At 45.2% G+C, this 18,145-nt stretch overlaps 1 long non-coding RNA gene across 1 annotated transcript in view; it reads left to right on the forward strand.

Annotated features, from left to right (window-relative positions):
• LOC137417347 (uncharacterized) overlaps window positions 1–18,145 on the forward strand; it is a 63,771-nt gene that overhangs the window by 9,291 nt on the left and 36,335 nt on the right. The window lies entirely within an intron of this gene.

The raw sequence follows: 18,145 nt of genomic DNA on the forward strand, positions 1-18,145 counted from the left end.
TTGTTGTAACTTATGATGTTCCATTCTGAATGAGATACTCAGAACTCACAAAGACATTCGAAACTTTCATTTAATTTTCTTCAATAACATAAATCTGTATCTTATTATAATAGAGCAAACATATATGGTTATGTATACCGCTATGAATGTCTATATGCGACGCAAACGTCTTCTTCTTCTTCAAATAAATTACCACCCTCTTAATTGCGTTTAGACTGCTGAGACCCCTCAGACCTTTGACGACCCTTTAATTCCCCCAAGACCCTTCATACCACCAAGACCCCAGAAGACCCAAAATACCCTGAAAACCCCCAAAGACCCAAAACACCCCAAAGACCCAAAATACCCTCCAAGGCCCTGAGGCTCAAAAAGGCCCTGAATACCCGAAGACCCAAAAACACCCCGAAGACCCAAAACACCCTAAAGACCCAAAACACCCCGAGACCCAAAACAACCCGAAGACCCAAAACACCCCGAAGACCCAAAACACCCAGAAGACCCAAAACACCCTGAAGACCCAAAACACCCTGAAGACCCAAAACACCCCGAAGACCCAAAACACCCCGAAGACCCAAAACACCCCGAAAACCCAAAACACCCCAAAGTCCCAAAACACCCCGAAGACCCAAAACACACCGAAGACCCAAAACACCCCAAAGTCCCAAAACACCCTGAACACCCAAAACACCCCAAAGACCCAAAACACCCCAAAGACCCAAAACACCCTAAAGACCAAAAACACCCCGAAGACCCAAAAGACCCAAAATACCCCGAACACCCAAAACACCACAAAGACCCAAAACACCCCAAAGACCCAAAACACCCCGAAGACCCAAAACACCCCAAAGACACAAAACACCCAGAAAACCCAAAACACCCCGAAGACCAAAAAGACCCAAAAGACCCTGAAAACCAAAAATACCACAAAGACCCAAAAGACCCCGAAGATCAAAAATACCCCGAAGACCCAAAAGAACCAAAAGACCCTTAAGACCCAAAAGCCCCTGAAGACCCCGAAGACCAAAAAGACACTGAATACCCTTAAGACCCCAAAGCCTCTGAAGACACCAAAGACCCAAAAGACCCTGAAGACCCAAAACACCTTAAAGGCCCCAAATACCCTTAAGGGCCCAGAGGACCCAAAAGACCCTGAAGACCCAAATGGCCCTGAAGACCCAAAACACTATGAAGACCCAAAAGACACCGAAATGGTCAAAGATGCCTACCCCTCTGAAACGATGTGTGGTGAGGCGTGCGGAGCGCGCCGAGTCACGCTAATAATTAATGAGAAAAATGTTTCTTTACAAACAATATATGTAATCTATGAGATGTGTGTGTGTGTGTGTGTGTGTGTGTGTGTGTCGTTAGCTCTATTTGTGGGTTTCAAGAGGTGGAACCAGGACCCAAAGGACCCAGGACCCAAAGTATCCATTGAAGGAGCTCGGGCTCCCACGTCGATCGGAAGAATGGACGCGACAAAAAGCTGGAATTCGTCCGAGTTGCTTTATTCAAACAAAACACTCAGGTACTCTGAAAAGCCCGTTTATCGGGCAGCAATATATATATATACACATGATCCCGGAGCGTTTGCCCAGGAAAGGCGAGAGGGGGCGTGGCCGAGCGTCCTGGCTGCGGCCTGGCAAGTTGAGGGCGAGCCTGCCCGGGCATGCCCGGGCGTCCCGACCGAGGCCTGGCAAGTTGAGCGCGGGCCTGCCCGGGCGTCCTGGACGAGCCCGGCATGGTGATCGCTCCGCGTCCTTGATAGGTGCAAGGCGATTGTGAAAACCCAGCGGTAGCCGCTACACCATCTCCTTTTCAGTAAGGGATCACAGTTCATGGACCAAACTGTTTAACTTTTTCAAAGTTTTGTTCCAAGATATCTTTTCAGGATCATCACCGAACCCCGGATTGCCTCCATTTGTAGTTCATTTGTCGTAATATTCCCGGGGATGGTTTTTAAAATCTCAGTGAGCTTTCTCTTCATCATTCCTGTTGCTCCAATTATCACTGGTAAAATTTCGCTGCTCTTCAGCTTCCAAGATCTCTTGGCCTCATTTTTGATGTCCTGGTATTTGGTCATTTTCTTGATTTCTGCATTGTTTGGCCAAAATCGCTGGGTACTGATATCTCAATCAGCAATGCTGAATTTTCCTTTTCATTCCTGAGTACAATGTGCGGACGCAAAGCTTTGTTTTCTATGTTCACACTCAATGGAATCATCAGGTCGCACGTGAGCATGACGTCCTCGTTTTCAATAATTGCCCTTAGTTCGTGTTTCCATGGGTTTTCTGGTACTGAGATGTTTAATTTTTTGCAGATTTGCCAATGAATCACTTTGCATACTTTGTTGTGCCATTGTGTGTAAAGTTGTTCTGATAATAGTTTTTTGCATCCCGAGAGCATGAGTACTTTCTATTTCTGTCTTGCAGAATCTAAACTTGTCCGTCTGGCTCAGTCCCACCATCTTTTTTAATCCATTGGTGTAGTATCCTTCATCTTGGGCATTTATTATGATTCATTCGCCGTCCCAGTTGAGCTGACCTCTTATTAGCCATTCCATTAAGCCTTCTTTGTCTATCCCCACTTTGTCCAATTCTTTTTTTCTATTTTCCTGCTCTTTTGTCATTCTCCCAGTTGTTGGTGAATATTTATTGATATTTATATTTAAACATTTCTTTTGTCTTTTTTGCAATTGTTGGGGCTGTATTTGTTGCTGTTTCATTTTTATGTGTGGCATCTTCTATTCACACCTGTTTTTGGGAATTATTTGCAAGGTGAGTTTGGGATACTTTTTCAGGTTTGTTGTGTTCATGTTTGTTTACAAATTGCATCTGATAGTCTGTTGAGCATTTCACATACTCACCGAGTCCTACACTCGTCGCTCTGTGCACCTGGTTGAGTTCCAGCAGGCCACTCCCTCTCGTCTCGGCAGGTACATTCTTGGGATACGCTGGTTTTTGAAAAACATTTTGTGGATGGGAAGGAGTTTTCTTATTTTGATGTCTAACTTGTTGATTTCTGATTGGGGACAGTTTATTATTCCACAGCTATATTGGAATACTGGTACTGCGAATTTGTTTATGGCTTTGATTTTCTTTCTTGGGGAGAGGTATGTTTTCAGAATCAGCTTCATTCTCCGCAGGTATTCACTGCCGATTTTTTTGCGCATTTGTTTGTGACATATTTGGTGGCCCTCTTCTACTCTGAGGTATTTGTATGATACTTCGTTTTCTCACTACTGTATTGTTGTTTCAAGGTCAATTTTTATGTTGTCTGTTTTTGTTGGTTTACCTTGTACAAATGTGCACTTGGCATACTTGTCCAGTCCAAATCCCATTTTAATGTCCTCGGAAAACGGTTTTACTAGTTTAATTGTTCTGTGAATATGTGTGTGTGTGTGTGTGTGTATGTGTGTGTGTGTGTGTGTGTGTGTGTGTGTGTTTCGCCATTTTTCTCAGAGACAGCCAAACAGATCTTCAAACTTTCAGATGTTCATCAGTGAATGCGGTGGAGTGTTTTAGGCAAAAATAATTGAAAGAAAGGTAGATTTTTGGGGATTATTTTAATTGCTCTATAGTGCCTAAACCTTTAGAGTGATGTGAAAAGTAATATTAAATGATCCCTGACCTGACTAGAAATGAAAAGTAGTGTTTTGGGTCCCCATAAAAATAGAAAAATTTGATTTTATTTGTCCCATAGGAGACAAAGAGCATAATGGTAAAAGTCTGTATGAGCAGCATTGGGACGAGTAGACTTGTTAAGAGATAAGTGCAGTCCATACGAGCTTCATGGAAATACTGTACGCGAGCTAATATGAACATCGTACCAAAAACATCGTGCATTTTCTTTATTCCCGAGTATCATTTTCTTACACGACCCGTAAATGCTAGAATACAACCTTCAATTCATACACTTTGTATTTACACATGGCTTTATTTTCGCACGTTGAAGTAGCATGCATTTTCATGATACACGTCATCGATTCCACAGTTGTTTGGCTCGTTCAAGAGCAACGGCCTTTGTTGCGGGCGCTAATTGGCCATTGGCGACCTTTCTGGACACTCCGTTCATCCTGAAAGCCGTTGGGAGGCAGCGAGATCCACTGCGTGCTTGTGATGTGGACGGTGGACGTCCCATGAGTGATTGAAGAGAGGACCGTTCGGTACGCCAGCCGAAGGACCAAACGACGGCATCCGACTACAAAGGGCTGGTGGGGGCAGGGCAGCCACCAATCAGGGCCCAGAGTCTGCCCACGGACTTCGAGAAGGCTGGTGATGAGGTGACAGGCTACCAATCAGGACCTGAGGAACTTTCGCGAATCTACTAGAGGGATAGTGGAGGCAGGGCGACACGTTGGATGATGGCCTACCAATCAGCAGCCCAAATAACTTTCTAGAGTGGCCCCCACCCTCGCCAGGGCCTTACTAAAAGCCCTCGGGTGCTTGGTCCGCCTCTCTCTCACCACGACTGCCTGCCTGCCTGGTCCTGCCCATGCCCGTGTTCATGACTGCATGCTCTCTCTCTTGCCTGCCTACCTGACCACCTGCCTGCCTGACTGCCTTTGCCTGCGTGGTGCTCGTGGTGGTGACTACCTTTGTCTGCCCGTGCTCATGTTGGTGCCTGCCCTTTGCCTGCGTGTTGCTTGCATTGGTGACTGGAGCTGGGAGCCTTCAGGTGGAGGAGCACTGAGCAAATTGGGGGCCAATTTTCCAGTATTTTCCAGTATTATTTCTTTCCAGTATTTCCAAGCCAACTGAGCACAAGTATTTCTCCCATTTACTCCCCCCTCCCTTAGCGTTTGGTTACATGGAACCACGACTGGTTCCATTCAGCATATATATATATATACATATACACATACATATATGTGGATATATTGTTACGGTCGCGGGTTTTGTGTCGACTATGAGGGGGTTAGCCTCTGTTCCCTCCCGAACTTACCGGACTTGAGGCTGCCACGCAAGAATACCTTTGTACCTCGTTCGAATACCTTCCTACCATCTATACATACATACAAATACCTTCATATGTATGTATAGATGTATGTATGTATATATATATATATATATATATATATATATATATATATATATATATATATATATATATTCTTGCGGATCTCAGCGCCGGCCTTTTCCCCTTAACAAGGGGCGATTAGTCCCCTTGTCTTTTACTAGCCGACGGGACCCGGGACCGATGACATCACTCATGGACAGCGCGAAGTAGGGTCGTAGGACTAATCACTAATACCTAAGTACTCGCGCCGCCCAGAAACGAGGAAATAAGCCCCGCCCGAATCACGGGTGTAGGTGGAAACGCCGAGCGGTAGCGAACCCGTGACCCAAGCCGTTATCAAGGACAACCCGATCCAAGCGGTCTGTAATCGTGCCACGCTTACCCAATGGAGGAAATGACTGAAACGGTCGAATTTGGGAAGGAAAGGAATAACAGATTTATTTACACTTTGTACAATAAGAAGAAGAATACACAGTGCAGCCTTAAACAGTCTTAACCTATCCCTGGACAAACGGGCCCGTCACACTCAGACACACTCACACGGGGTTGCAGATGAACAGGTTGATGGTCCAGGGATGGCGTCCAGGCAGCTCGCCCTCCGGTTCCCAACTTGCACCGCGAAGCAGATGAACCAGATGGCAGGAGCTCTCCATGTGTCGTTTGGCACGCATGGGATAATTACAGGGCGAACGGTAGGGCTGGCTTCAGCGGTAGGGCTGTACGGTAGGGCTGTACGTAATCAACGGACAGTTCAATACGCGCTTCTCAATGCACTGCTCAATCAATGCCTTGAACTGTCGTGTGCATGCTGGTCCTCCCAATGCAGTTCTCACACAAGTGCTCCGGATCAGTTCTCTCAATACCAGTGCTTCGAGTCCTTTGTACGTGCCTCTCCCTTCTTATCTCTCAACTCTCATGCCGACAAGTCCTTCTCGTAAGTCCTTTTACAGCCAGTCCTCTCAGCACGCCCTTTCCCCACAAGTCCTTCCAACAAGTCCTCCTGGCAAGTCCTCTGTAAGCGCCTCTCCCTTCTCATCTGAGGTGGGGGCCTCGCGCCAAGGGTTTTATTGCCACGCCCTTGGAACCCTCTCGAACTCACCAGACGTTGTTTGCCACGCCCTATCAAGCCATGCCCACCGAGCTCTGGTTGGCTGTTGCTCTTACCGTCACCGCCTTCTGACGTGCTGCTTGTCGCGGCCACACCCCGACCTCGCGCTCCTCCCTCTTTTCAGGCCTACCTCGTGGTTACCCGACTAGTTTGAGCGAGCAACGGGCAGCTAACGCTGCTGGCGGCCAAAGCGTAACAAACTTGAGGGATGCCAAATGGGGCGCGGGATCGAGTTTGCCCATACATGGAATTGAAGGGCGGCCGCAAAATGAGAGGGACCTAAGCTTAATTCTTTACACAACGCAGATATTACTAGGGACAGTGGCCTACTCTTACACATACTACGACATAACTAATTCTAATGGGCCTACGTGTTGCTTGTGGACTAACTATGGGGGGCAAACCTTTAACCTTTAATGATGTTATATGTACAATCTCAAAACCTCAACAATATATATATATATATATATTGTTGCGGATCGCGGGGGTCGGCGATGTGAATACAGACCTTGAGCATACTCCATTTCTTTCCCCCGCAAGTGCTTTTCTAACTCCTCCGTCTCTCCAATTTCCACTATTGCTTCAGTTATTTCTTTTTCTTTAATTTCAATGTCTTTTCCCTCGACGACCGCTAGCGCTAATAAAATAAAATTCTCTACTTCTGCCGTCGCCGGCTTTCCCATATAATACCCCGGGTCATGATTTCTATACCCGTCCAGTTACCTGCGCCTTGCTCAGCCTCGCTCAACCCGCGCTCCTCAAGCCGCGTTACCTTGTAGCGTACAAATGCGACCTCCTCGCTCGCCCTGTGGTCAATTTCCCTCTCAAATTCCTTTGTCTCATACCTGGCTTGCCCCCTCGCTAGCTCTCGTTTACTTCCCGGGCATGGCCATTTATGTCCTCCAATTGGTCCCCTACTTTATCTTCTAATCCCTCCAATTTGTTTTCTAATCCTCCCAATTTATTTTCTAACCCCCTGATTTTGCTATCTAATCCCCCAATTTAGCTTCCCAATTGCTTCCCCATTCTATTTTCCATTCCCTCACTATCGGCCCTCATTTCTCCCATCTCCTTCCTCAATCCCCCAATTTGGTTGCCCATTTTCTCCCCCATTCTATCCATTTTGGCACCCAGTTGGGTCAGGAATAATCTGAGGTCAAACCCCATTTGCACAGTGGCCCCGGCCGCTACCGCGGGCTCGGCCTCCGCCGCCATGTGCGCGGCGCCGCCATTTTGCGTGCCTGAAACCCCCACTACCGCACCTTCATTGCTTTCCTCCTCCATCTCTCCCACTTCTTCCCTGGGGTCCTGGGTTGCCTCTAGCTCCTCTTCTATTTCCCCCACTGGCATCCGATCACCTTGATTATCCATTGCACGATTTAATTTAGATCTTAATAAAAATTTCGGCCACTCGAAATTTTGACCAAATTTGTTCAGATGATAAAACATTTGGTTCGGGCTTCAAATCCCACTCCCAGACACCAATTGTTGCGGATCTCAGGAGTCGGCACTCCCCTTATCAAGAGGGGATTAATCCCCTTGTCCTTTAAGCTGGCTGTCCCGAGTCCTGGAGCTATGACGTCACTTCCGGTCAGCGCTGAATAGGGTGGTAGGCCGAATTGTTCCTATTACCTAATTACCAGCACCTTCCGGGAAGCGAGGATATGAGCCCCGCCCGAGCCGCGGCGTTAGTGGACATGCCGAGCGAAGCGCGCCGCGACTCAGGCCATTACCAATGACTAACCCGATTCTGAGCGGTTCCTAATCGTGCCACAGGTACTCAATTGAAAGAAAGGATGGATGCGATTGGATTAGGGAAAACCAAGAAAGAACAAGGTAATTTATTTACAAACCAAAAAGAAGAGGAAAGGAAAGAATGTACAGGAAGAAGAAGAAGAAGCAGGACACAGGGCAGTCTTATTACAGTCTTATTCTACGACCCCAGACAAACATACACACTCACACGGGGATTGTAGCTGGTAGGGTGGAAGGTCCAGGCAGATGGTCCAGGCGATGGGGTCCAGGCTCCGGTCCCGCGGGCAAAACCCGGCAGGCAGCTCCGCGTATGGTGGAATGCGAGCGGACTTTACATATGGCGGGGGGAGGCTGGTGTCCTTCAGCGTACGTAATAATTGTATGGCTGTGCCAAACGCACCCGCTCCAAGGTTCTCTTACAGCGTCAGCGAGTGAGTCCTTTCGCAATGTGCGCTCCTGGATCAGTCCCGTTACAGGGGGTTCTTCTGCACAGTACCATAGAAAGCAGTCCTTCAATAAAGCGCCTTTCCCAATAGTCCCTTTTCATGAGTGCCGCTGAATAAGTCCTTTACGATCAGACGTCTCCGCGCAGTCCTGCGAAAGGGCTTTGCGCTCGCGCTTTTATAACACGTGCCAAGATCACTCCGCGCTCCACAAAGGCCACGCCCGTCGGTGATCTTACATCAGCCCTGGTTGGCTGGTGGGGGCTTACCGGCCACGCCTTTGACGGCTAGTTGACAGGCCACACCTTGTTCTTGGCGTTCCGCCCCCTTCTTCCTCGAGCCGACCGCATGGTCAATGGCGGCACCTGAGCGAACGCTAACCAAGGCGCGTAACAGAATTGGGAGAGAGAGGTTGGCAAAATGGACGAAAGGGCCTACTCCTTATTTGATTGATGCAACGCAGATTCAACTATTGGAAACACGGCCTTATCTGAAACACATAATAATGAAATAACTGAGTTCCTATGGTGGCCTACGTGTTGCTTGTGGACTATCTAGGGGTGCAACCTTTAACCTTTAATGTCATATTTACAAGAGTTATTTATTTACAAAAGTGTGGGTTCTAAAACCGCAACAATATATATATATATATTTGTATGTATGTATGTATGTATATATTTTTGCGGATCCCGGGTCCTTCGACGTACTAAGGGGGGGTTGAAAGCCAGCATCATTTCGAACGATGCTGGGTCAATGGGTTAAAGGACACACATGAGGAGGTTGAAAGGAAGCAAAATGTACACGTTTTATTTACAAAAAGCACAGATAAAGGACGACAAGCAGACTTAACAATTCTTACCTATCTAATCCCGACACAGGTGCCTGTTACACTCGCACACACACAGAGAATGAATCACACCGATTAAACTCGTACCGGGACGTGCGGTAGCTCACGAGGGTCAAGCAGTTCCCAGGCGTGGTGTACGGATCGATCCGGCAGGCAGCACGGAGGATGATCCACCACTTGAAGGTCAGGTCAGCACGGATGATGAACCAGCTCGAGGACGAAGGAGATGTGCAGCACGGACGAACCAGCATGTAGGACAGCCAGCTTGAAGGACGAATGAGGAGAGAGAGCTTGAATTACAATGGGCACGGACCTCTATTGGGTGTAATGTTCTTCGAGAAGGCTCCATGGCCTCCCATTGGCCGAAGTTGGTCACATGCGGTTATTCAGCCCTGCCTCTCTCTGGAACGTTCCACGACCCCTCATTGGAAGGTTTTATGCCACGCCTACCACTGTCACGGTTGATCACGTGGACTGTTCTTTTAGCCATGCCTCCCTGCACATAAAAACGTCTTGTTGAACCACACGGAGGTTTGAAATCCTGCCTAACTCAACGCATATCTGCTTTAATTACTACACAATGGGAAGGGAGCTAATCTTTACATTTAATAAGAAATAACTGACGACTGCAGGCTACATGTTGTCGTGTAATTAATTAGAGGGGGTGTTCTTTATTGCAAAACCATAACAATATATGTGTGTATATATATATATATTGTTACGGACCGCGGATAAGATGTTGTTTGCCGAGCGGATGGCACCGCGGCCGAACAGTTACCCCGACTAACCCGATTCCCGAACGTTGGCCAGATCGCGCCACAGGTATTCAATAAGGAAAAGACAAAGGCGACACGGATGTGAAGAAGAAGAAGAAGAAGAAGACAAAAAAAAGTTGGCAATACTACTAAATTTATTCCTATTATTTACATGTTCAAAGTAACCAAGGAAGAAGGAAAGATAAGAAAATAATTTACAGAAGATATTAGACACAGTGCAATGCTAGCTTACCTACAGTCTTAATTAACCCAGGGACAAGACACACAGAACAAACTCACGTACACAAAAGGATGGAAAGGCAGGAGGTGGGTGGCTGGAGGGAGAGGAAGGTCCAACGGATACCGCAGCACGATCGGCGCGTCTAGCAGCCGCCGCTCCTTCGCGGCCCTGCTCAAAACCGCCGTCCAGGCCCCAAGCTGCTGTTGTTGCTGCTGTGGCTGCTGCTGCTGCGGCTGTGTGGACGTCGCGTGCTCTTTTCAGGACTCGTCTCTCTCGTCTTGTCAAAGCTCATCTGCTTCTGTAAAAGCTCATCTGGTCCAACCACTTCTGTAAAAGCTCATCTGGTCCAACCACTCAACTCAACAACAACAACTCAACAACACGCACGTCTCCCTGTCCAGCTTCTACTCGGCTCTTGCGCGCGCGCTTTTTATAGTGCCTCAGGCGATCAAGCCGCCGGCCTTCAGGACACGCCCCTGGGTGAGCTCGCTTCGGCCTTGATTGGTGGGCATAGGCCCTCTGGCTCCGCCCTTGATGACAATGGGTGGGCACGCCCTTCTTCCCCGAGCTGAGCACATGTTCAATGGCGGCTTTGAGGCGAAATCAGCAACCCACCGCTGTAACAAACCTGGCAAACTGCCCAGTGTGGTTGGCAATGGAGACTTGGAGGGGATGTAGCTGGAAATGGAGATTTTGGGAATGGGAATGAAAGGGGATCTATCTTGTTTCACTTGGTGCAATGGAGTGTCATCTTAATGGAAGACAAGGCCCTACCCTAATACACATAATAAAGATATAACTATCAACAAGGGGGAAATCTATGATTGGCTGACGTGATTGTTTATGACCTAATTATGGGACGCCCTTTGACCTTTATACATAACTGGAGTAAGGAGGGTCCAGAATAAAGCACTAATAATAAAAAACACAATAAAAAAAACACAATCCTCATATCCATAACAATATATATATACAGTGGTACCTCGGCTTACGAGTTTAATCCGTTCCGTGACGGAGCTCGTAAGCCAAATCGCTCGTAAGTCAAAGCAAATTTTCCCATTCAAATGCATTGAAATGCTATTAATCCGTTCCAGCCTCAAAAAAAAAACACCAATTTTTTTTGTTAGGTGCTTTTAAATAACAAAAATGTACTTTATAAATAACAAATAATGTATAAACAAGCACGACCTCGTATATACTGTACATAATACAAGAGAATGTAAAGAAATAAACTGGTTTTATTAAGCAGAGGAGAAGAGCATGCCAGGTGAGGTGTGCGTGTTGTCGACTTGGCGAGGCAGTACGATCGTACTCCTTCTACGATATGTACGATTTTGAAGCAGAAGGAGTCCATAAAGGCTATAACGCCAGCCAAGGGCGTTACGATTATTTCAAAGCTCCGGACCTCTATCCATGAAGATATGGAGAAGTTGTTGTTTGTGTGGTTGAAGGAGAAGCAGCTCGCAGGAGATACCGTGACCGAGAGCATCATGTGTTTGAAAAGATTGAAACTCGGATATCGAGCACGGACCACGAGGTGTTTTTTCTTTTTTCTTAATCTCGGTTTCAGTGAACTTTTGCTCTGTGCTCACGTGTACTGTACCTGTACCTGTAATGGTACGTCAGAGGATGGCACCTGTTGTCATCATATTAAGTGCAAGATGTTCTGCATCGTAAGTTGGTACACCGTGGTCTTTCGGCGGTGTTTAAGCCGGCCGTCTTGGCTTCTGTCACCATTGGCATTGAGTCTTTCGATGTAGGTAGGTCGTTGTGTGCCGGTGCCTTGGCCGAATTCCTTCATTGCTGCATTGTTAGCTCACCTGGTTTTTTATACCACATCTTTGGTTATCGGACCAGCGAATGACGTCATCTCCTCCAAAGTATGGCTTATTCTCACTTGTCTTGGACGATCTTCTACTTCTAGCCTTCCACCGTGCATTTGGTGTCCACTGTACTTACTGTACAGTGCCTGGTAAAATTGATGTAATGGGTTTTTGACCGTCAACGCCATGAACCGTCATGAACCGTCATGAACCGTCAACCGTCAACCGCCATGAACCGCCATGAACCGTCAACGCCATGAACCGCTAACACTCAAAAGCCCATTTATCGCGCCTTATAAAGCAAAACGCAAACCGAAAGCCATGCCTCTCAAGCGAGGCGTGCTTCCGTGGTCACGTGATCCACAGGTGTAGCTCATTATACCCGCACGCGCGACACGCTTTGGCGGTCACGTGACCAGCCACTCTGGAGGCGGGGATCCCCGCCGATGACGTCACCGGCTGGAGCAAGGAGATTCCTCGCTCATGTATTTCGACGATTGCGTGTTTTATATCCAAGCAGAGATGCTTTCACGGCAAGATAACCGCGTGACCGGAACCGGAAGCCACAACCGGAAAATTCAAAAAAATAAATTTTTTGAGCTCGTACATCGGATCTCGGCTCGTATCCCAAAGCAACAAACCGCCCGAGCGACGGCTCGTATCCCGAAAAACTCGTACGTTGGGGCACTCGTAAGCCGAGGTACCACTGTATATATATATATATATATATATATATATATATATATATAATATATATATATATATATATATACATATATATATATATATATATATATATATGTGTGTGTGCATATACAGTTGTGGCCACTTTTTTCAAATATTGCACCATTTCTTCCAGACAATTGTTGAAATAAAAAAATATTTTGGTATCCACATATGTATTTCTTTAGTTTGCAGTGGAACAAAACAAAAAAACCTGAAAAAAAATACTAAATCTTAGCTTATTCCACACAGAAATCATAGAATGGCCCGGACAATATTATTGGCACCTTTTAGAAGTTGTTTGACATAATTAGATTTCAAGCAGGTGATTCTTCTTTACTTTGGAATTGAACTCACCTGTGGTGAGTTGTAGGTGCCTGCAATATAAAAATCAGTCATTCTGCTGTTTTGTGCCACTGTGTGTACCGCAATGAGCATGGAGAAAGAAAACCAGAGAATTGTCTGTGGAGGTCAGACACAAGATTGTAGCCAAGCCTGGGCAGTCTCAAGGCAACCAATCCATCTCCAGAGACATTGACGTTCTGTGTCCATGGTACGCAATGTTATCAGGAGGTTTAAGGACCATGGCACTGTAGCCAACCTCCCTGGACGTGGCCACAAGAGAAAACTTGATCGAAGATTGCCGCAAAGGATTGTTCGAGCGGTGGAGAAAGCACCTCGATCAACTGCCAAACAGATTCAAGTTGACCTTCAGACACAAGGTACGACAGTTTCATCGCCAACTCAATGAAAGGAGACCCATGAGGACCCACTGCTGCTGAGAGAGAGACAAAAGAAAGCCTGGCTGGAGTTTTCCAAAACACACCTGTACAAGCCAAAATCTTTCTGGGAGAATGTCCTGTGGACAGATGAGACTAAATCAGATCTTTTTGGTAAAGCACATCATCTCTATGTTTACAGAAAACAAAATGAAGCCTTCAAAGAAAAGAACGTCTTCCCCACAGTCAAACATGGAGGAGGTTCAGTGGTGTTTTAGGGTTGCTGTGCTGCCTCTGGCACTGGGTACCTTGAATGTGTGCATGGCATCATTAAATCAGGAGTTTACCAAGGCATTTTGGAGCGTAATGTTCACCCAGTGTCAGAAAGCTGAGTCTCCATCGAATGTCATGGCTCTTGCAGCAGGACAATGACCTCAAACACACTTCAAAAAGCACCCAGGAATGGTTCAAGACAGAACGCTAGACTGTTCGGAAGTGGCCAGCAATAAGTCCAGATCTAAATCCCATTGAACACCTGTGGGGAGATCTGAAAACAGCAGTTGGGAGAAGGCATCCTTCAAATCTGGGAGAACAGGAGCAGTTTGCACAAGAAGAGTGGGCCAAACTGTCAGTAGAGAGGTGGAGGAAGCTCATTCATGGCTATAGGAAGTGCTTGACTGCAGTTATTTTGTCCAAAGGTTGTGCTACCAAATATTAAGTCCAGGGTGTCAATAATTTTTTCAATGCCATTTATTTTTATTTTTTGATTTAAGAGAAATGCATTAAGTTCTGAATCAAAAACAAAGGTTCTGAAATATTAACAGTGAAAGAAAGAATTGTGGGGACCAAATATTTCTGTCAATTTCAACTTATTTTTAAGGAAAATTATGAGCTATATGAAAAAAGTGCCAGGGTGCCAATATTTTTAGTCACGAGTGTGTATATACAACAACAACAACAACAACATGCATTTTAAGGCCATTTTCCCTGCTAGAGCGGGGGTTAGCCTTGCGGTACCCATGACAATCCTCTCCATTTTGCCCTATTTTCTGCATCTCTCCTTGTTAACCCCCTTGCCCGCATTTCTTCTTCCACCATCTTTAGCCAAGTCTTTCTCGGTCTTCCCCGTCCTCTACTTTCTTCTACATTCATTTCCATCACTCTTCTCAACCAGTCACTTTCATCCTTCTTCAACACATGACCAAACCATCTCAACCTGTTCCTCTTCACAGCATCAATCACAGGCTCTATTCCCATCATCTTTCGCAATTCATCATTTGTCTTCCTCTCTCTCAACGATACTCCGCACATCCACCGAACCATTCACATTTCCACCCTTTCCAGCCTTCGTTGCTGCTCTACGTTCATTACCCATGTCTCGCTCCCATAAATCATAACACTTCTCACACATGCAGCATACACCTTTCCCTTCAGCTTCAATGACACTCCCCTCCTCATCAGCACGCCACTCCGTTCCCGAACCTTCTTCCATGCACATCTCACTCTAGCAACCGTTGCCGAGTCTGATCCACCTTCTCCATTCAGCATGTCTCCGAGGTAGCAAACTGTTTTCACACCTTCCAGCTTCCCGCCGTCTCCAAGATCCAACTCAACATTTCCTCCATCTGCAGCTCCCTCTGTGCACACCTTACATTTGAATGTAGCTGCCACACTGTTTAATGACCCAGTGGTTTTGTAGACCACTCATTTCTTGTGGTAGACCACTACATTTTTGATGAACCCACTCAGCGCACATTGTACATTGAATGGAGTTCACTCCGACACCCTTCCTGCACACAGCACATGGCCACTTCCCAGTTCTTTCCACCTCACCACATGCTTTACCACTTGCCATCACCTTCGTCTTTCCGATATTCACCTTCAGACCTTTTGTCTCCATACATTTCTTCTACTTGTTCATCTTTTCCTTCAGTCCATCCATACTTTCTGCAATGAACACCAGATCATCTGCATACAACAACTCCCATGGTAAACCCTCCTTTACGTTCTGAGCCAGCACCTCCATCACAGCTGCAAATAGTAGTGGACTTAGTACCGACCCCTGATGCACTCCCACCTCCACCTAAAACTCACCACTGTTCCCGTCCTTCGTCCTTACAGCTGTGCGCGCTCTTTTGTACATTGCCATCACTACTCTGATCAACCATTCCTCCACTCCTAACTTCCTCAATGCCCATGTCACGACTTCACGTGGAACCCTATCGAATGCTTTCTCCAGATCAACAAACCCAAGAAACAACTTCTTCCTCTTCTCCATGTACTTCTCCTGCAACTGCCTCACAATGAAAAGCGTGCCTGTCGTTCCTCTTCCTGGCATAAATCCAAACTGCATTTCGTCGATCTTCACCTTCTTCCTTATCCTCTTCTCCAACACCCTTTCCAATACCTTCATTCCATGCTCCAATAACTTTATCGCTTTGTACGAGCCACACTCCAGAGGGTCACCTTTCCCCTTGTATAGAGGGACGAGGGTACTCATTTCCCAATCCACTGGAATGCAGCCCTCTTTCACCACCAGATTGCAGATCTCTGTCATTCTCTTCACACCCCAACTTCCTGCTGCCTTCAACATATCTCCCACAAATCCCGTCGTGTATATACAGTATATAATTATATGACTGTATATATACAGTATATGATATTGTATATATATATATATATATATATAATAATAATAATACATTTATTTTATATAGCGCTTTTCTAGAAGCCCAAAGGCGCTTTGACAGTACAAAAAACAAGTGCAAAAAGACAAAAATCAATAGGTAAATAATCAAAGATTTACTTTTCACAATTCCCATTACAGTAAAGAATAAGACAATTAGAGTCTTAAATATAGTCTTAAATAAGACAATTAAAATATACTGTATATATTTTCATTTCCATGGGCTGTTATGCTATGGAGTGACATTGAGAATGAGCTCTCAATATCTATAAAATACACCAATGGCTCAACGTCTCTTTTTACCTCAACCCTTAAGGCCCTAGTCGTATCAGCACAATTCCCATTACAGTAAAGAATAAGACAATTAGAGTCTGTTGTGGAGAATAATCTTTTTTCCAAACTCCAAACCAAGCTGCCTATTGGGAGCAGACATTGAAGAATAGCTTGCTGTTGAAAATAGACATTCCATCAGTAGCACAGTCCCGTGGTTCGAACCTCAGAGGACGGTCAAATGATTGGGAATCAAGTGCTTGTTGACCGAATCATGGGTTAAACGATTTGTATATCTTCAGTAGGATTTTACCATGGGACTGCATTGATTGTCGTACAGATTATATGTAACAGAAATTGTTCTTTCTTTCCAGGATTAAATGGCTAACTACGATTTTATGATTCTATTCCAACTCCGGTTAAACAGATTGCACTTGTATAAACTCGTTCCATACCCTCAACCTTCCGCAGATGGGTTCGGTCAATGATTGAATGATGATTGTATTTTAGAAAGAGTTTGGAGATGTTTTAACTGTTGCTGGTACAGAAGAACAAAATAGAAAGCTTTGGCAAAGTGTTCTGATTATGTCTTCCTTTGTGTAACATTATCTTCAAATATATTGCCCTGAAACTACATCAACGATAAACCTTAATTATTTTAGTGGAGTTACCCTGAAGCTTTCAATGAATTGCCTATAAATCAGATATATGTGAGTCAAAACAATACAATTGATGGATGAATTTTGATGGATTGGAAACATTCAAAATTGAAGGAGATACCGATTTAGCCAATTTAAAAGCTTTTTAAGGATTGAGCAAGGATCATAACAGTCTTGAAAGGAATGGACTGTCAATCTGCATGAAGTGTTTCAATAAAGTTCGATCAAAGGTCCTCGGAATCACGATGGGTCACAAACTTGGCTTTTCATTCTTCATCGGGTTATTGTTTTATCCCATTTAAATCGATTGTAACTGGGAAGAAGGAAATAATCTCGGCACATATAATATCATAAAACACTAAATCGATCGCAACAACTCCAGTATGTATGTCCAACTCCATTTCCAACTCCATTTATTTCTTATTTATTTATCATTTCAACATTATGTCCAACTCCAGTATATATCCAATCTGCACTGTATGTGTATATATATACATACAGACTTGGCATTTAATATGGAATATTTTTTTGTGGGGGTGAACTTACTTTTCAAGATGTCTTAGAACCAAAAGTTCATTGGAATTATGTTGAAATTATTCTAGATTTTGTTAATGTGACCTTTAAAAGAAACAAAAACCACATTTGACATTTCGAAACAAATAAATTGATCCTTGAAAGTGATGTAAACTGATATCGAACTCAATTCATGGACAGTACTGTGTTAAACTTCTGTACGTTTTCCAGAAGTATCTCTTTATTTTGCACATTAGCCAAAATTTTTTTTAACAAAAACAAAAGTTAAATTACGACTGGGATTACGGACAGTAAAATTACAGTTCAGTACTTCGTGTAACCCCCACGAGCATTCCGGAGAGCATGTACACGTTGAGGCATGCTGTTCACGAGATTTGCCAAGGTTTGGACAGGAATCGCTTGCCATGCAGTGACAATAGTCTGCTGTAATTCACGCACAGAGGTGGGCTGCTGGTCCAAGTGGTTGATTTGACGCGTTAATTCTGCCCACAAGTTCTCTATCGGATTCATATCCGGGGACATGGCAGGCTCTACACCACGGTCAGCAAGAAAGTGTTGGATCATGC

This window comes from Myxine glutinosa, chromosome 6, assembly GCF_964187855.1.
Source record: "Myxine glutinosa chromosome 6, kmMyxGlut1.1, whole genome shotgun sequence".
Classification (NCBI taxonomy): Eukaryota; Metazoa; Chordata; class Myxini; order Myxiniformes; family Myxinidae; genus Myxine; species Myxine glutinosa.